Source organism: Apteryx rowi, unplaced genomic scaffold (assembly GCF_003343035.1).
Source record: "Apteryx rowi isolate R43461 unplaced genomic scaffold, aptRow1 scaffold_70, whole genome shotgun sequence".
Taxonomy (NCBI): domain Eukaryota; kingdom Metazoa; phylum Chordata; class Aves; order Apterygiformes; family Apterygidae; genus Apteryx; species Apteryx rowi.
The window spans coordinates 2,773,503-2,794,043 of record NW_020450983.1 but is presented as its reverse complement, the minus strand read 5'-3'; the positions used below and the strand labels follow the sequence as shown (position 1 = coordinate 2,794,043).

Below are 20,541 nucleotides of genomic sequence, written 5' to 3'. Positions count from 1 at the left end.
CCTTCACCTTGAAAGCAGCTCTCCTGCTGTAAAAACGAGGCATGTCTCTCAGGAGGACACAATAATATCATGATACAGATGCCCATCCTGTTAGACAAGGTCGTGCCAGTAGAATTCTAAATTTAATTTTCTAAGACATTCCAACACTTAGCCCTATTTTTAACTTTACAAGGATAAATATTGGGAAATACTTATGCTGGTGTAATAACTACTTTCATCAGTGGAAGAAAGAAGTGCTTAAYCATGATGTTCAGTTCAAAATGTCTGGGTAAAAATACAAAAAACAGGTTGAAAACACATTATTTGTCTATCTGATGGTTGTTGCTTTCATCTCTACATCTCAGAAAAGAACTAAATTATCCCACACATGTAGTTTGGAACCAGATACTTTATTATGGGGTAAAATTTTATTCACAACTGTATTTTGGGAGTTTCTCAAATCCCTTGATACTGGGTGTATTGCTTTGCTCCCCCTTTCTCTTTTGTCCCCTCACCTGATTGCCAAATTCCCAGATAAAACTTCTCCTAAACTGGAGAAGTTTTATAAATTCATTAATTCATAAAACAGCCTTGCTGTTTCCATCTTGTCTTTGGACCTTCACAACCTACCTAAAGTCTGCAAATGATGCATTTCTTCTTTGGTAACACTTCACAGCAACTTTCCACCCCTAAGACAAAAAAATTCTGTCCAAGCCCAGTCCCTCTGTCATGCAGGGGATAGCACTTTCCCTCATCCAGCTACAGCAGTCCTGGTGGGTCCATCCAGTTCCTCCTCCTAAGGGCAGCCCAACAGCAGCAGTTCCTCATTTGCCGAGAAACAGATCGTTTACTTCCCTCCAAGTGTCTCTCGCCATGCCTTCCCTTCCTTTCCTGTTTTAGCCAATCTGTATTTATACAGGCTCCAAAACCAGTCGCAGCTCATTTCCTGCAGGCAAGGAAGTAGGAACCACCCTCATAATTTGTTATAACAGTTTATGTTCATTCTCCTTCTCTGGAGAAACTTAGTTGCTGCCAGCTGTTAAAGGTAGTTTGCAATTTTCCAGCCAAAGCAAACACTTGCAGGCTGTAATTACAGCCTTTTACCACTCCTCTGCCTTAAGAAACTAAGATGTTGCTGACTAAAGCTCCTCAGGTCTATCCGGATCCTTTTATAGACCCAAAAGGGGTATCAGTTCACAGCTGGAGAAACACTTCCAAACTCTAATTTAATCCAGGATCTGTGTGCTCCTTGGGCAGGTACATATCCCTYGCAGAGCAGGTGGATTCTGCGGTACTCTTGAGATGTTGGAAGCATTATTCAAATAAAAATACATTATTTATGAAAAGAGGGAGAACTATTCATGTGCCCTTTGAATAATAAATTCCAGCTCTTTTGCATTTCTCTAGATCATTATGCATAGCATTTTCCTGGCCCGCAGTAGTGATATTGAGCAAAAAATACATGGCACTTGATGTCACACTTTACTCTTCATTTTTTTGTGGTTGCAAGGAACATCAGAGCATCTCCTGGACCATATGTTGCACAATGGAAATGGGGGAGCAGTGTTCCAAGACTTTCAGCATATCATCCATCACTTTCAAAGGTTTACCCCAAGAGTGAGGTCTTTTTATCCAGGAGGTAGATCGGCTAATGTGCTCTTGATGTATTTATTCTGCAACTGTAAGAATGTGCTTCCTTGAAAGAATTTTGACTTACTGGGCAATTGGATCATAAGGCATCACAGGCAAAGGATACATAAACCTAAATTTTTCTGGGAGGCCTTCAAAGATTATTGTAATAAGGGCTCAACCTTTCCCAAAATTTTTTTTTCTTTTTTCTGTCTTCCTAGAGCTGCTGAAATTTTTTATGATCTAACTTTTTCATTTTGACTTTTTTTTTTTAACTATTATATATTTCTCCCTCACTAAGAATAAATCACTAGAAGAAGCAATTTTGAAAACTACTTGGACATGTTTTAACCGACAAATCCAGTGTAATCAGCAGGCCCTGATTCTCAAAGTTGAAGGTTTATTTTAGAATAGCATGCCATGTTTAATCAGTTTTACTAATACTGTACAGTACTATCTGCTTTGACAAGAATATGTTGATCACATTACAGAATGATTACTGCTAATGGAGCTCTTTTAGACAAGATTAGATTTTGCTTCTGTCCAGATGCCTCAAAGATAGTTATTAGTTTTTGGTGTCATATTTTTATAACATTAATATGATCTGCTTATGGGCTTGCTCATATGCTATAACTGTGGCAATTTATCTGACAGTTAAGCTGTCAGGACCATGCAGCTTCTAACCCAATGAACACTACTGCAATCTGTATCAAATTAGGCACTGCCCGCACAATCTTTACATCGCTGTGATCTGACCAGTGAATATTTTGATGAGCTCCCAACCTTTGAGATTCAGAAATTCACATTGTGCAACTCAATAGCTGTTTCCAAGATAGCTGGTTACTTCCTGATATTATTACAAGCAGTATATTTGCATATTTTTAAAGGAATATCGCTTTTTTAGTTTTTATAAATCAGCAAGATGGGATTCACAGCTGTGCTATTTTGACAGCTAATTAATGTGGCACTGTTATATGAAGCCCATTAGTATAGCAATAGCAATAATAGTAGGTTTTCTATATACATACAGAAAGGATGATAAATCACCTTGTTTTTAAAGCATTTCTCTCCTCTTCTTTCAAAACTACCAGATAACTGAAAGTACCTTTGGTGACCTATATTTACCAGTTAAGCACAAAAAATTATAAATGCTGAGAAGCATAAAGATTAGTTTTAATATGTTTTGACTGGAGAGCCTTACAATATCTACTAAGCAATACTCTTGCCCTTAAGTTTAATAATACACGCTAATATGCACTCTGATGGTATGCTTCATTCCTTTTGATAATATGCCTTTAAAAACAATGTCCTTTAGGGTCCAATGGACCATGAAATAGTCTCTGCAAAAGTACCAGTTGTGCCAATGATGAGACAAACATTCATTCTGGCTGTCAGCTTTAAGAACTGTGGAAGAAATGAAGCACATTTATTATGTGCTGATGTATTCTGACTAGATAATCCTTTTCAGTTGTAGGCCCTATAAAAGCAAGTGCAGATTACTGAGGGGGAATAGTAAAAAAAATGAAATAAAATTCAGATGGGCTGAAACAGTTGTGCTTCCAATTTCACAGTTGGATAATTTGCTTTATAAACTTCTATTTAAAAGAAAGTTTTACTGGCAATGAAGTGCGTTAAGTAAACAATCTATAATTTGAAAGAGCAAGTTGGAGATACTTACTCAGAAGCTGTTTCTACTAATGCTACATTTATTAATTAATATTGGACTTTGCTTTTCCAATTTGCAGGCATTGTCATGGTTTTTCTTAGACATTTACTTTTGTTACAATTCTCTACAAATTCTCCCTTTAAAGTGTCACTATTTTATAGAATTTCAAGAGCATGATCATTTCTGCATAGCCATGATAGGGTCTGATCAGCTTTCACTGAAATCAACAGGACCTGAAGATTAGGAACAGGACACTTTAATCTTCGTATTTTGGTACATTTTTCTGTGTATACACATAAGTATTTTCTGTGCATTATTTCCATTTTACAGCTGGGAAATTGGAGGCAGAAACCCTAAGGGACTTTTTTTCATTACACAGTCAATAGAAAGAGAGGCTCTACCCAGAGCTCCTACCTGGCTCCTGGCCACCAACATTTGCCCTTGGCTTGCTGAGCACATATCATCAGGTCTCTTAAGAAACATTGACGAGGAATTAATCAGATGTAAGATGCGTCTGACTGAAAGAGAGAGCGCAAAATTAACAAGTAGAAGCAAAGTCTTTATTTTTTTATGTACTTTTTTTAAGCCTCTCGGTGCCCAAACCCAGTGTATTGGAAACTAGCGAAACAGAGGCAGCCTAAAAAGCCAAGCAGCAGTGCAAGGTGCAGGGTACCAACGTGAGACCTACTGCCCTGAACACAGTGTTCCTTTTCCTGCTTGCTTCTTTTGAACCTTTTCCTGTTAAGTACAACATTTTGCCAAAATTCAGAGTAGGGACAAACGAAGGGAGGGTTCACTCCTAGGAAGTTGCTATCCTCATATTCCCATGTGAAACTGGCACATGAGGAAATTGTTTTACAGACTGAATCTTCATGCATTATAAATGTCTATGGATGTCATTAGATCCACTATTCAAGTATTAACACCAGCCAACGTTCTGGCACCAGGATTTCTGTATATTCTTCTAATTTAGAAGAAACAGTTTAGACAGGTTTCCTTAACTCAAAGGTACAAAATACAGCTAGTCTGATAATTTATGGCATTCTGATGACTTTTAGATTCATAGTGGATTGAATGTTCTACACCTTGCTCTTGCCTATTTTAATATCTGACACAATATAAACACAATTCATTAAACAGCTAATTCACTTTAATATATTGCAATCCCAAGTCAAACCTGTTTGGGGTTTATATTTTGCTTAGCTATCAGAGACCCCGGGTCTGAGAGAGAACACGAAGGAGCGTTGGCGCCACAGTGAAGAGCACATCGTCCTGCACCTTCATGTCGTCCGCTGCCTCCTCCRCCCGCTCGTGCCGCAGCCTCGGCAATGCGCCACACCTGGAAAGCTCCTCGCAGCATGTGCTGCCTTCACTGGCATGCCACATTGCAGAAAATGCAATTTATTCCAGAACTTTCCCTATGTATTACTGCTATCTGTATGCGCTCTGAAATCAAACACACTGCTTATGAGAAATGGGAAGATGTACATGTCATTTGCACATATACTGAATAAAGCATTCAGAAGCTGCATCTTTTATTCCTTTTTTTCCCCCCCTCTCTCAATGCAAAATTCAGTTACCAGCCATCACCAATTTCCCAATTAAACTAATGCACTGATCTTCCACTGGTGTTAATAGCGTTCAGATTACTAGATTTGGGTTCTGGTATAAAGAAATTCTATATAAAAGCTTAATAAAGAGTTTAAAGTAAGAGCAGTTCTTTGGAAACCTACTAATGGCTATGAAAATGCAATTTATCTGAAAAGATAAAAAGGCACTGTATGAAAATAAAGATTGGATGACAAATTTGCAACTTGCATAAATTGCAATCGTTCTGAAAGGGATGATGTTCACACCATGTAAGGCTCTGGCCCATAAAACTAAACAGTTAAGGGAATCAGCTATTTCTTCTTTGTCATATTATGCTCCAACACTCATGATCATCTCATATGGAAATGTGCAGAAATAAATATCACAAAAAATACAGAGCTGCATTATTAGATTATCTGCTAAAGAAGATGGTATAAAAAATTGTAATATTATTACAAGTAAAACTGCTAGCAGAAATATGAATTTCCTGACTGTACTCTTTCACAATTTCATAACACTCAGTTGACACCAGCAACAAAACGACATATGAGAAAATCAGAAGTGCTCTGTGGAAGAATTAGAGATTCTTATACCATGGCACATTTCTCAAGAATAAATATTTATCATTTGGATGGATTCAAGGATTGCCTTTATTTATATCAATTTTATTAACCAATTAAGTTGGTGACAGAGACTGCAATGAAACAAAATGAATCTTTTAATAGTAAATAGCTGTATACTATATTTACTTATCATAGTCTTAAGGTCTTTATTTATAATTTCAGGGTAGTATCTTTAAAGCCAATGAGAAAATTTAAATTAAGCTCTGTTAACTGTCAACTATGTATAGCTCTGACAGGTGTTTCATATCAATATGTGTAATTTGCAGTTGTTTATTTGGTCCGGTTGCTAAACACATCAAGAGAAAAAAATCTGTTTTGAATATACCAACAAAAATGTTGGGTTTGATTCTGGACCAAATAAAAAAGTGAAAATGCATTTAACTTTGGCAAAATATTTCATTCTGACAAAATAAAATATTTTTCCAGGTTGCCTGAACCCTTGAAAATGGAATATCATTAATGATATTTTAGGATTTCATAGCAAAAGAAAACTTGAAACATTCTGTTTAAAAATTGTCAAAACAAAAATATTTTATTTTCTGTTATTGAACACTATTTTTTAATTTCTTTAATAACAGCCTTAAAAGGTGTTCAAATTTTTTTGGCTAAAGAGCCCAAAACGGAAACTTATGAGAAACTTTGGTTGCACTAACAGTTTGGATAAATCTTCTCAACCAGTATGTACTTTTGTACTGCATGTGCTCTCAGTCAGGAAAATTTAAATGATGTTTATTTGCTGCGCAACTCTGCACACGTCATGAGGCATATGCTGGAGGAAGCGACCAGTTTCATCGACGATTGCTTGGCAGACTGACAGCTGCTTTGCCGTTCCACTTCTCTGTCACAAAGGAAGATAGTATCTAATATTGCAGTAGAGAAATTCCCCAGCAGCATGTTTGGACACTTGCCCCTAGAACTGARCACTCTACATTCAGGGGTTTAGTTTACCTTGGTAGTGCATTATTCTGATTTACTAATCGGGGTATCTTTTAGCTCATATGGAGATAGAGAATTCCAATCAATATCAACCTCAGTTCTTCTGGGAAACTGTATCTCACACCATCCATTGTGGCAAAATCCCCARCATAAATCAGGATACCCATTTTAAACTCTGTTTGAATTCTTCAGCAATAAGCTTAGTCACTTAGAAGAAAATTGAGGGTTTTTTAAACAAGTCAAGGACCTGCAGTTCATTTTTTATGYTCAGTCTTTTTCAGCGTGCTTCTGGCACATCAAATATTGTGGAAGTGCTCCCAGTTTCTTATAAATACTTGGATGTCTCAGTACCAAGTTCACTGGTGAGCTGACAAGCATTCTTAAATGTTTCTGAGGTAGGAAATGTCCAGCTTTTTTACAGACGCTGTTAATCTAGTTATTTCTCTTATGAAGAGTGCTTTTGCATTTCATTCCCAGACTTACTGTATGTTGGAAAATTGTTAAAATTTGAAGTGCTCATACTGCCACTCAGCTTATAAATTAATGGAACACTCATTTTATTTCCGTTCTTCAATCCTTCTGCCAAAGCCAGAGCTACATGGGGTATGCTTGGCTAACATACACATGTACATATTCTATTCAATTCTTTACTTACTTAACACCCCACAGCTTCACTTGATGGCCATTCTTTCTGAGTACTCCCAAGAAATGCACAAAGAGATGCAACAGCATAGGTCAACTCACAGCTGACTCAACAGACCTCTACAAGGGTTTCATACTAATTAATATTTTAGATGAACACTTGATTTTTGCAATCTGAGAACAGTTGATTGCTCTGAATTGCAGGTGTGTTACCACCATGATTGCAGTGATTAAAATAATTAGGGTTGGAAGAGGCATAATTAAGTTATTAATATACGCAGTCTTTGTCACATGCAGAACAGGGCATTTTGACAAGGCAATAGATGTAATAGGATAACACTGCAAAAGGTTAAATTTAAAGTAGTCAGTCAGATGAGAAGCCAAAAAACTGCCTTTTACATGAATTAGCATCGCTGGAAAAGCAAGTTATTTATATAATTTTCAATTCAAGTAAATGTTGAGATAATGCTAAGCTTAGGATACACTTTTATTTATTCCTATTTAGGCTTTTTGTGTTTGAGAAAGTTTCACCAGAAGTATTACTACATAAAAGTTGTAATTAATGTGGAGATATCAAATGCCAGATCCAAGATCGGTTATACTTTTTYCTACACGATAACACGACAATTTATTTAGTTCCACTCTACACTGGCATCTTCTGTTTGTTATTTTTCTACTGTATAAAACCTATTACAAATTTACGTTATTCAAAAATGGAGTGCTAATGTAGTTTCAAGAGAGCCTGCCAACCCATCCCTTCCTTCTGTTATAATAATAGAAAAATTACGTTGGCAGAATTTTTAGAAAATGGAGTTGCAATCTTCTGCTTCCTAATTACAGGGTATAGCTACAACATTCATTAGTCCATAAATGGCAAGATTCCACAATTTTTAGGCTATCCAGCACTTTCCTACTGGAAATGATAAGTAATGTTAAGGGCCTGATCCTAATCCAAAGAAAGAGCAAGCATTTGTGCTGGCCTCTGATCAGATCCTAACAGCACAATGTACATACATATGTATACATGGAGTACTTCACCCCTGGTGGCTTTAGGTGAATTTCTTAGGTGGGATACACTAATGGTCAAGGAAGTTTGTGGCATTTTTGGCTCCAGCTTTTAAGATGTTTGGTTTTCAAAACTCACAATTATATGAGAGATGTAAATACTGAGAATAAGTCAGATGCTCTGAGTCTCTAATGTGGCACAGGAGCCAGAGATGCCCTCACTGTACAACGAGATACTGACCTCTGACATACTGCTGACATCTTGGTAAAAAGATGTAAGAAAAGAAAACAGATTTTTTTTTTAAAGAGAAGAAATCAATAATCACAAATAATTTTTTTAATGTATTTTATGTGCATGTGAGAATATATTATAGCTTCATATACAGCTACAAAGATTATTTTGTAGCATGTTTTCTTTTTCTGCCTACTGTTTTGTGAAATAAATTACAGACTGTGTTTTGCCACTGTATCTGTTTAACGATGTGCATGAAGGTCATACAAGGTTTTGGCTGATCTGCTGCAGAGTTTCATTTTTGCACAKGCAAAAAAAAAAAAAGGTGAAAGCACACATAAAAGAAGCACTTGTAGGTCTGAACACAAGTACTGCAGCTGTACACATGCTGCATATTTATAAACTGCAAGTAGTTTTCCATGAAAATTGAAGATATTTACCATGTCTGAAAAATAAGATTTTTTAAGTTACTGATCACACCATGGGTTGAGATGGTTATGAGTTTTAGATGCCCACCTTTGTATATTTTTAGATGTAAACATCTATGTACTGGTAAACTCATGACATCAGTTACATCTGCTGATAATTTTTGCCTAATATGCAGGCAAAATAAAGCTAGGACTCAAATAACTTCTAAACAGTGCTGTTTTTAAGGGCTGGCTCCATTGTCAAGAGAACTGCGTTCAGTGGTCCCCAATGTCAGCCCACCAGACACCCTGCACACTCATGAAGACCACCATGGCAGATGCTGGGCCAGCAGCATCTCTGCGCCATGTGTGTCGTGAGACCAGATACACTGCAAGACTGTGCTCTTCCCTCAGGCACCACAGAGTCACTTTCCTCATGTGCAGTGTCCCATAACCTTAAAACTACCTTTCTTCTGGAAGAATTTGGACCTCAAAAGCAAGCATCTTGAACAGGTATTCAAATTTAGACTGAGAACATTGAAATTAAGCATTTAGACTGAAACGCCTGCAGGAAACCTTTTTGTATGCAGTCAGGTGATGGACCTGACATTGCCCACTATGCAGGAAAGCTTCAAACGAGGATGTCCCACAATCACTTTCTRAGGAAGAAGACAGCTAAAAGTTCTCCTTGCCTCTGATAGTTCTGCACTAATTTGTTGCTCTCCTAGTTTTCTTAAACACGTGGCTGCTGTACCCAGGCATTCTGCAGGAGAGAAWGATGGCAAAGCTGAGCCCTTCAAAGGCTAATTAAACATTTTCACATGAAGAAATATAGTCACTATTTACCAGGAGGCTCCCATTCAACCCAAAGGCCTGTTTCCAATGTATGATGGGTCAATACATCCCTCAAAAAATAATACATTTCAAATCTATGCCATTTTTTAGTGCAGATGTTTCTTTGTTGCCAGCTATATGCTTTATAATAACTGAAAACAACAGAATTATATGTACACAATATAAGTCAGATGTTTAGGGATAAAAAAACTGGTTTCATGGTACAGCAACGAGGTTATTTTCTTTCATCCTTGAAAAAGACACTAAGATGGAAACAATGGAAATGGGTGGCTACTTCTATCTAACGCTCCAGCTCGTCTTGCATGGATCTCCAGCTGAAATCTGCCTTTTGTGATTTGTAGTCACTTGGCATTTCAGTACTTGCTACTGAGTAGCTGTGCTTGCATGTCTCCTTCATTCTTACAGGTAATGTATTTGTGGTTTTTAGATCCATCAGTGCCATTTGCTTCCTCAGGGCTGGATGAGAAGAATATTTGTCTAAATCTGCCACACTTGTACAGACTTATGTGGAATAAGTAAGTCAGGCAATATGACATTCAGTACAAATAGTGCAGTGGATTTAAACACTTGCAAAGTTCTCCAAAGAAAGGCTGACTGTACAGGYTACACTCTTCCAGCACTTCTTTGTTTTCCATTGACCTTGTGCATTAAAGTATACATACCCATGCTGGTAAAGGGGTGAAGATGCCAAAAAGCAAAACAAAAATATAGGCCAGCAGCTTAAGAAAAGCACTCAGCAGGCACAAATCAAAAACACATAGTTCAACTCCAGGTTCATCCCCTGAAAACTAAGCCATCAGAGTCTATCTGGTAAAGTACAAAAGCCTGACTTTTTTTTAAGAGAACCATAAAATCATCTCCTACCTTATAAAACAGTATAGAACATGTTCTTTTCCTTTTTTTTTTCATATTGAAGTATATGAATCATTGAGGTCTTCTCTTTCAAATGAGTTTCTGGGAAAGTTTTCCAATCAAAATTTCTTTGTTGAAGACAGTTTCCCTACTAGAACTGAACAAAACAAACACAAATACCCAGGTGACCCACATTTCCCCTTCATGCTGAGTTTCTAGCAGTCTATAAGGACCTTCCAGAAATTCCTCACAACTCATTAGGATCACATCTGTCATTTCCTCATGGTAGTTTTGAAAAGAATGACAAAAAATAAAAATGCCAGAAGCAAAATGATGGTATTTTTAAATGCTCCAGGACCACACTAGCAAGTGATTCTATGGTGCAGACTCTTCTCAGGGTATCCATTGAACAGGAGAGCAAGGTTCTCGTCTTGGAAGACATACCTACCATTCACTTGATTATTAGGTTTAGAGAAAAGTTATTTTTCAATAGTATGGAGGTTTGCCATAGATGTTTGTGTGGGTCACAACAGATGTATTGTAAATGAAAGAAAATATTCTCATTAATAAGCCCATATCTTCTGTCATGAAGTTTCCTGCACTGGGAAGTTGACCAAAATAATTCTAATACAAGTATTACTGTTACCAGAAACATTTTAGGCTGAAAAAAGTGCAAGTTTGTAATCTGGCTACCTTCTTCCCTTATATGAAGTATCAACAGATATGACTTCCAATAATTAGGTGTAAAAACCAGAAAGCATATGGTGTTCTACACAGCATGTTAGATATTGGTGTCAATATGACAAGAGAGGTGAGAAGATCAGGGCACAACATCAATTAAAACAAACTTTAAACAATAACTAGTACACAAATAATCTAATTAGTAATAGTTTTGTTCAGTAAAGTTTAAGTACAATGTAAAATAACTTTTTTTCCTCTGGAAGCTGTATCGGCTTTCCAAACAGTAGATTAGAACTCTGTGGGTTTTTTTTATTAAATCTATTTTACTTGTTATGTCAGTCGCATTCTCCTAAGGTGATTCAAGTAAATGCTTTGCCACAGGTTGGAAATTACCATCGCTAATCGGCATGTTGATGCCTTTTTGTTTCTGTGCATGCACTCTAAACCTAGAAATGCATTCTCCATGCCTGCGCTGGGAATGAAAAGAATTGGAAACAGACCTAACACTTCTGCCAAGTTTTCTTGAGAAGAGTTATGCAAATATTTATGGGTGGTAATGAAAGAAGTTCAGAAAACCTTAGTTTGCACAGCTGTCTAACTGGAATACAGATGAAGGATTTAACTGTGGCTTTCTTCTGAAGAACTCCTTTTCATAATCTTGGCCAGTTTTGAAGTTTCAGTTTATTCAGGCACCTCACTGCATCAACAATAAACTGAAAATTACCAATTTTATAGACTATTTAACTGAATACTTCAGTTTATCAACATTTTTATTTTGGTACCAAAAAGGAAAAATATGTACTTTGAATATAGGTAAAAAACAAAACAAAACAAAACAAAAAAAACAGCTAAGTATCTAACTATTTTATGCTCCGTGGGCCACACTCCATTGATATATACATTCTTAATAAACACCTCTAATGAATATACCATCTTCTTTCCAGACTTCAGCCTAGCATCTAAAACCTTCCTGTCTTTGGGTAAAACTACCCCAGATTCTAGGCTACATTGGATGAAGTAACTCATTATGTTTTCCCATGAGTGACTTGTGAAAAGTGTTGTTAAAGGTATTAAACTAATCTATAATCCTATTCGTGTTAATATTATGTATTTTCTTGAAACAGTAAGACCACATAAATGAAGCTTAGTAGAAGTGAGAAGGACAAAAACCAGAAGACAGAAAGGCAATTTTGAAAACTAGTAAATAGTTTTTGCAAACCAATTGTGTTCCTGCTGAAATAAACAGGATTTTGTCTTCATCTTCACTGAAAACAGGATTCTACTGAGTATTTGTGGGTAAGATTGTGAGATTTTTGTGAATTACAAAAAAACAAAACCTATTTTGGAAGAAGATGGAGAGCACCATAAACTTTCCTCCATGAATTCAAGATGCTTCATTATGAAATGCATCTGTGTGTATGTATATGTATGTATATGAGATTGATTTGCATGACAATATAAAGACAGAGACACAAAGACACCATTTAGGGTATCTTGTCTCCTGAGACTGATTCCATCCTGGACTAGTTTCTGGCAGAGCTACCAACACTGATCTTTTTTGACTCAAAAGTTGCTACCTCAGCTCTGTCCTTTTTCTGCTGGTCATACTGCAGTATACTTGTTAAAATAACAGTGTGGAAGCTTATAATTTACATGTAGCAAAATTCTCTAAGGGAAGATATTTTGTATATATTATATTATATCTGCTTGGGTATCACTTCTTCACTTGCTCTGTCTTTAAACATAGCAATGTTCATGCTGACTTTGAAAACAGACTGCTCATGCAAATAACGTAGACAGCTTTTGGCCTTTGATGTCAAATGGTACAATTGCTCTTATGATTAACAAGGGCTTTTAGCCTCGTTAACTGTCAAAAATGCAAATACTTAGACTTACACTTCTACATAATAATCTTCTCCGTATAGTACAATGCAGCAGTGGGATCTGGAAAAGAAATTCTGTGTTAGTATTTCAATCATTCTTTGACAGAAGCAATGAAAATTTTTGTAATTCAGTTCAGTAATTCAAACAGAACTCTTTCCACACAGCAATACATGAAAATGCTCAGATAAAGTAATGTATTCTCTTTTGAGAAACATCTAATGTTACCTGAAAATGCTTTGGGATGAACTCTGCCTAATGCCRATGCAACTATGGGACAACAGAGACCATAGACGCCTTTCATATCTATGAAATGTTATGAGCCTATATAATGATGGTGAAGGAAGAAACTGGAGTCTGATAAATCTGTAAGATCAATAAACAGAGACTTTGTGATACTCCCAAAATTCTTCCCTCAGTCAAACACATGGGTAGGAACCATCAACATGCCAGCTGGTAGTCAAGCTGCTCTGAGATGAGAGATGAAATCAGTATTTTACGGCTAGTAGCCACGCCATCCCAGGCTCAGGCAAGTGTATTTTGTGAAGGTGGGATGTACTGAAATGGTGTTTGTAAACGATAGCAATTTCTGAGAACCTCAAGAGCATGCTATCAAGATGATATGTATTATGAAATCTGACCATATTAATGAAAGACCCACAGCAGAAAATGGCATCCTTTCAACTAGTGGAAAACCCTTTTTCCTCTAAAAGATTAATCAATTTTCAATTTAGTTTTTTTTTCCTTCTTCAAAAAACAATTTCTGGGCATGCAATATTGAATAATGCTAGAATGAAAAAACATGCCTTATTGAAAAGAATTTAGTGGTCTCCCTTTACCCTGAAGTGTAATTTTCTGCTGAATTGAGGTTCTTGAGATAAATTTTAATCTCTCAACTCTTTACTTGTCATTGACAAGGAGAAGCAAGAAAAGAACAATAAATCCCTGCTTGTAGAGGTAGGATAAAATGAAACCACTCAAGCATTTACCTTATATTACCAAATGTGAACTTTAGTTCCTCAGGACCTGTTTGCTGGACCTCTCCCTGTTACTTATTTTGCATTTGTCTAATAATTCATTTTGAGGACAGTTTTGACAAACACTTCTTATACGAAAGATATTAAAAACCTTGTGTGTACTGTACAAGGAGCACTAATAGATTTTTTCTGTACCTGTCATAATGCTAAAAAGATTGAGTATGTTTCTGAGAAACTTCGATAGGTATTTACAAAGACAAATTCTTTTATGTAGCTTCCAGATTCATGTTTGCTTAGTCCAGAGCGCAGACAGAGCAAGTAGGGTCTATCTGCACCCCTCTTCTTTAGACCCCAAATAGGTGTGAGCATGTGTATACTCATGGTTTTCATTACGGAAATCCCTCACAGTCTTTACAGTTCTCACCTATTGGGCAGAACAACGCTCGTTACCCTCATCTTGTAGGCAAGGAAATGGGGCTGGAGATTACCCGTGATTTACTCAAGGTCAGGCAGGAAATCTGCATTATGATTTGAACTCAAGTGTTTTGATCCCTACTTACTAATCCAAGCATTAGACTATCCCTCCTCTGTTTGCGATGCAAAGTTGAGCACATCCCTTCGGTGCTTTCTGAATTGGCGTGAGAGTGCTCTATCTCCTGCATGCTCATGCCCTGCAGGAAAATAAATGATTTCAGAAAGCATGTAAACACCTGCTTAAAGCAAGTTGCTTGATGAGGATGAAATGTTTGAAGGTGCAGTCAGGCACAGAGAACGTTATCCCTTATATACAAGCCAAAAAAGAGAAATAGACTCCCCATACTCAACAGTCTGGGCACAAGTCTCTGTGCAGGACTGCAGGACTGGTAGTGGGGCTGAGTGGATTCTGTAAGGGGTATGTCTCAGTTGATTAAAGCAAGCACAGTTAGGCAATAAGCTGTGATATCCCTGAGTTCTGTGCAACTTTACAAAGCCAGTGAATGTCTGTCTTGTTGGCTGGAGCTGAAACAGGACCCCGAAGAAGGTATAGCAGATTTTATACAGCATATTAGCCATAACTCTGCTTTCAAGTTCTTAGTTCCCTTCACAGGGCTTTCTCAAAGCCCTAGCAAAAAGAAGAATTCTCACTTTTCACTACTCTACTGGCTGGCCAAGCCCTGTGTAGTCTCTGYATAAATCTGTCCAAATCTTACAGAGATGTTTTGCTTTCTTTGGCTTTGTGGCCAGATTCTTATTTTTACTGATATTTTCCATCTCCGTGTATCATGGAAAAGAAGTAAGCCTGGAGAAGGCACTTGCTTTGCCTTTGTGCAAAACCCCAGATATGCATATAATGCCTTTGGCCTGAACTTCAGAGTATTGTTTCAGGAACCATAATCTTGTCTTTCCCTCCCTCAAGGGAACATTACGGCAGACTCCTTCCAGCCCTGTACTGCTGCCAATGCGGGAAGCGAGAAGCTATGACCGGCTGTCCTCCAGTGGAGAGGATGAGAACTGCCAGCCATGTATGCTGCAGGACTAACTTTTCTTCTGATGAACATGCAAAACCTAAAATTTTGGTAGCAGAAGGAAGTGCATCTTATTCCATAGCTCATTCTGCTCCTCTGCAGATTTCCAAACTGCAAAGGCCTGTAGCCTGCTTATTACTCTGAGGATGTTATAGGGCTATTTAATTAAATGGTGTGCATTAGTCCAATTTTCAGTCATCTAAAAGTTTGCATTTGGATTTTCATTATACAGAAACAGGGAGGATGTCAATGAAGTGCAGTCTCTATTATCTGTTAATGTAGAATGAATTATTTTAATGGAAAAAGTTGCCCTTTTTAAAAGTATATCTTAAAGTCTTTTTCCCATGAACCGTAAAAAAAAGCAAAAAAACCCCTATATTATGCTTTAGTCTAATTCCAGGCACTGTCTCAGTCCATTTGATTTTCTCAGAAACAGAGATATCCATCTATATTTTAACTCTGTAATGGGCATTGCCTTATATAACCAATTCAGAAGCCTACTCTTTTATTTTAGACATCTTCTTTGCATGTTGATGATCATTTCCAATAATCTTTCATTCCATTAGAAAGAACCTGCTTATTACTTAATTTTTACTCTATCACATGTCAGAAAAACAGGGGGCCTTGCTAAACTCAACATTGTTCCTTGAGTYTCAGCAAATGAAAAATATGTGTAATGGCCTCTATTTGGCTTCTATAACAAACACAGAATTCATAAAGTCATTGTTACAGAGAAGAAAGGGAGGCTATGAATGAGATAGGTGCTCTAAAAAAGTATGTAATAAAAAGTATGAATAAAGCAGAAATCACTAATGCTAAGCTCAAGAACACCGCCTGGGACGAATAAGCCCACTCCAACTCCAAAAAATGAAAAGGTCATCAATTAAATATATTACACATATTTTATCATCTTTCTTTGATAAAGAAGTGGGAGAGAACTACTTCACGACTTGTGTTAAAGCCATCACTCAGTCTATTATAAAAAGCTATTGATGCAATTATGTGTCATTAGTAGCAATTAGYGAGAGGTTAAATGCTGCATGGTATAGTAATGTTGTGCATCAATTGGAAACTGCTCAGAAGAAAAGAAAACCCTTATGAAATTAGATTTGTAATACTAGTATGTCAGAATAACAAGTCACTTCTTGAGCAGCTTGATACCTTGAAAAGAAGAGGTTCATATGGTTGGTGATTTTTTTATTCATCTAATTTTATGTCTCTATTTACCAACTTCCAGAACTCCACACTGAGAGGAAACAGAACTGCAAGATCCAGGCACTGCAGCTACCCAAAAACCAGCAACTGGGGACAGAGAAGGGCAATTCATTCTGGGAGAAATGGATGAAKGATCAGCATACTACTCTGAAATACTGGATTCAGTACTGGCTTGTGATACAGAGCACTCACCTACTTGCCCTTAAGCAATGTCTTTAATCACGATTCTGCACCAATAAAGGAGGATAGGTTGTAAAAGAAAAAAAAAAAAAGTGTTAATTACTATAAGGTGCTGAGGTCTGTCTACATATTTAGATAGATATTGCAGGCAGATAGTGCTTATAAATACCTTTCAGAGGATCCTTCATTCCTGTTAACTCTGCTGTGGGAGCTGTAGCCTGTGCGCAAGGGGAGAGCTCTGCAGCCTGCTTTACCAGCACGGTAGGCAGTACTGCAGCCTGTCTGTGGGTGCCTGGCAGCGCAAAGCAGGACGGCGTCGAAGGACAGGACGCTAGCCGGAGACTTGGGAAACCTACCTTGCCACGGACTTCTGCKGTGGTCTCACACAGCTACCTCTAATGTAACTGGACATTTTTGAGGGCATGGGCACTAATTTCCATGCCTTATATTAGCTTGTAAAATAGGGATGATACTAATATTGTACCCAGCTGACATGAAGTCCTCTAAAGTCAGAACATTACAGACATGCAAGGGAAGTTGTCTTTTTATTTTCTATAGTAAAAACTAAAGGTAAAATTTTCTTTAAAAAATTATACATGGTAGATAGTTATGATATTCAAGGGATGAATTGCACCATGGACCTGTGTCTGTTTCACATACATCCCGTCTACTAAACTGCCTCCAAAAAMTCCCTCCAAATCTCAGATCGGCTCATGTCAGAAGACACTAAAAAGAGAAACAAACAAACAAACAAACAAAAAAGCCCTGCTGTCATCAGCTAAGACAGAAGTATTTGGTAGTTTGGACCCCTACACATAATATGTCTGTCTGTGTTCCAGGAACAACTATATTTCATTTTTATAACAGTGACAAACTCTAATGCTGCATAAGCCTGCAAAGTTAAAAAGGGGTTTTCCCCCTAAAAAGTATGTGGCATGTAAAGAAAACATGATGTTGAGGTACAAACATTTTATTGGATGACTCATAATGCACTAAAGGCTCTGTCATTCATGAGTGATTTGGCCATCAAAACTGAAACGTCGCCAAATATTTGCTGAATTCATATATAACCTGTATCAACTGTATATAAACATATAAATTTGTATATACATATACACATATACAGTATATGTATTTATACATATACTGTATAAATTTGTATAWACATATACAAAGTATATACATTATAATATAACATTTGCGTATATATGTATTTGTCATAATATTTATTACATGTCATAATATTTGTATATGTATATATTAAGTGAGTAAATTTATAGGCTACATCCTGTCTGACAACTTTGCCTTGTCAAGGTAGTTCAAACAGAACTTGCTGATCCCGCTTGTGTGAGCGATGTGAAGGAAACCTGAGCTGCTATACAGAAAACTCAGCTAGACTTCAGCAGACGCCTTGGCTGAGGCATTCAGACAGCTATCTGCGTGCTAGACATGGGAGGCAAAATTCTGGAGCTCTTCAGGGTGCAGAGCGCCGGAGCGCTCTCAGCCGAAGCAAACACAGCGTGCCGGCCGGCTGCGGAGCCGGGCTGCTCTTGCCTCCGCGCCCCCACCCGTGCTGCAGCAAGCAGCTATTGCAACGGCTCCAGCAGAAAAGAACAGTCACCTCCAAGGTGGCCCACACAGCGCGTGTCCCAGCAGTTCAACCCCTTGTAGGACSAGTGAGCTCAGCGCTGGCAATCGCACAAAAATGTGTCAAAGCACATGCAGCCCATGCCAGGTCACTCCTCAAAGGAAGYTGAGGCTGAGATGTTTCTCAGGGCCAACTTTGCCTTCTCTCTCACTCAACTTTTTCACCAGAGCTGGGAATTTAGCTGAAGACCTTTGAAAAAAACACCTCTCCTATTTAAATTTATGAACCAACTAACAAAATGATGTGTTAATATATGTGGTGGAAGTATCCTGTTACTTGCACAAACATTGTGGCATGCCTGCCGGGAGATGTTATGATGTTTTCCAGGCTTTTGAAACTCCCAAGATTTCTGCTGAGAATTCCTCTAGCTTTCTATTGGTTTACAAATGGAGAAATGGTGCTACTGCTGAAGTCCAACAGCGATCCAAAATATACAGTTATTTGGAAAAAACATATCTCTTGCAGCAACTGAGATAGGGATTTAGCTCTGTGACTTAAATTGGATTTGCAGTTTTTCAACCTTTTTGATAACAAACCCTGAATTTGAAGAATCATCCATGTACTGCAGGATACTCAGGAAGTTTCAAAATTTTCTCTAATTGTATTCTTTAGACCTGACAATATCAAGCACCATAGTCTTTTCATTGATTTCTGAGCTCCTCTGCCATCCACATACTGCCAAACATAAGAAAGGTAGACAAACGTGGAAGATGGAAGTGAAAAAGGAACAGATGGGCTCATCTGCAATTATACCTCTGAAAAGACTGAGAGCATCATGGAGATTTATAAGCCTTCTGGAGACTAGACATTTGGTGATCACATAAAATGATCCCTGAAACCTCGTTTTCAACGAGTAATTGAAAATACTAATTTTATGTAGGATATAGCAAACTTCTCAATTCAGCAGCCATCCAACAACCAGAATACCATTATGAGTAGCCAAAATGTTATTGTGACTGTATGACTTGAGTAAGCAAATGCACAACTCCAGAAAAGGCATTTCGCGCCCCCCCCCCCAAGATTTCAGCCAAGTGAGTACGCAATTTTTAAATAAGTGCAATGAGATGACTCACTAACAAGAATGAACCAAGGATAGCTTCTCTGGTCTTTCAGTAGGATGTCACAGTTATCTCGCTTTTCCCCTGCAACGGGAAAGATCAGCTTTTCTTGGTAACAGTTATTTGGTCAAGTCTATGAGGTTCCTTCCTTTTCTGGATTAAATAAAACCAAACAAGTACTCTGCTAGACCTGCCTCTTACATTTTTACAATCTTCTACTATGTTCCCATAAGTAATATATGTGCATTTATGCATGAACGTGTGTGTGTGTGTGTGTGTGTGTGTTAAAGAGAGAGAGGGAGCAAGCATGTCCCTACAAAGCCGCAAGTGCTTGTCCATTAAACACTATATGTTCATCTATTTGGTAGAAATAAACCTAGAGTAAATGGAATTAAAAGCTCTGCCAATATCTCCCACTTATCTTCATACTTTCTGCTAAGTATAACACACTGATTTTTCTACCACCTGCTCAGCTCTGATGGCTTTTTTCTAAAACGTCTCTCTTTCTCAGCAGGACTTTCAACAGCCTGCAGAGGGATGACTCTGGTTTACAAAATGTTGGCTGTACAATACAGAAGAAAACAATTAAACTGTGTAATTTGTATAAACTGAATTTGAAATAGCAAGTACTTACTACATGAAATTTTGTGAATTGAATGATAGTCACAATATAAAGTCAGYTGTGACTAACAAAGTGCTTCACAAAAGTTTCAGTCAGTTTGCAAAGAATCCAAAAAGAAAATTAAAGGTACATCTTTGAAAACTCACAGCTGAAGCAGTTCCACTGACATCATTCCAGGAAATTCCTTAAACTTCTGGCTTCTAAACTAAGCAGGATGTAGGAGACACTGAAAATGGAATTGCTCCAAGGACAGAGGCCAGAAAACACCCAGGTGGGTGCATTAATATTTCTCAAACAAAAGAAGAAATATTCTGGAAAGCAAGTTTTCTGGGAAATAAGAATAGAAAATGTTGTCAGA

General features: G+C 37.5%; 1 long non-coding RNA gene across 9 annotated transcripts in view; it reads right to left on the bottom strand.

Annotated features, from left to right (window-relative positions):
* The window catches only part of LOC112976102, a 68,339-nt gene that overhangs the window by 10,200 nt on the left and 37,598 nt on the right, over nucleotides 1-20,541 (bottom strand). For 6 of the 9 annotated variants that reach the window (XR_003256897.1, XR_003256890.1, XR_003256894.1 and 3 more), the window contains 3 exons: nucleotides 12,994-13,041; nucleotides 10,429-10,573; nucleotides 3,689-3,792 (listed from right to left, as the gene is read on the bottom strand). This is a non-coding gene — a long non-coding RNA (uncharacterized LOC112976102). Of the gene's footprint in view, nucleotides 1-3,688; nucleotides 3,793-4,552; nucleotides 4,721-10,428; nucleotides 10,574-12,993; nucleotides 13,042-14,515; nucleotides 14,623-20,541 lie in introns of those variants that run through there. The other 3 variants (XR_003256893.1, XR_003256891.1, XR_003256895.1) reach the window with 3 other exon arrangements.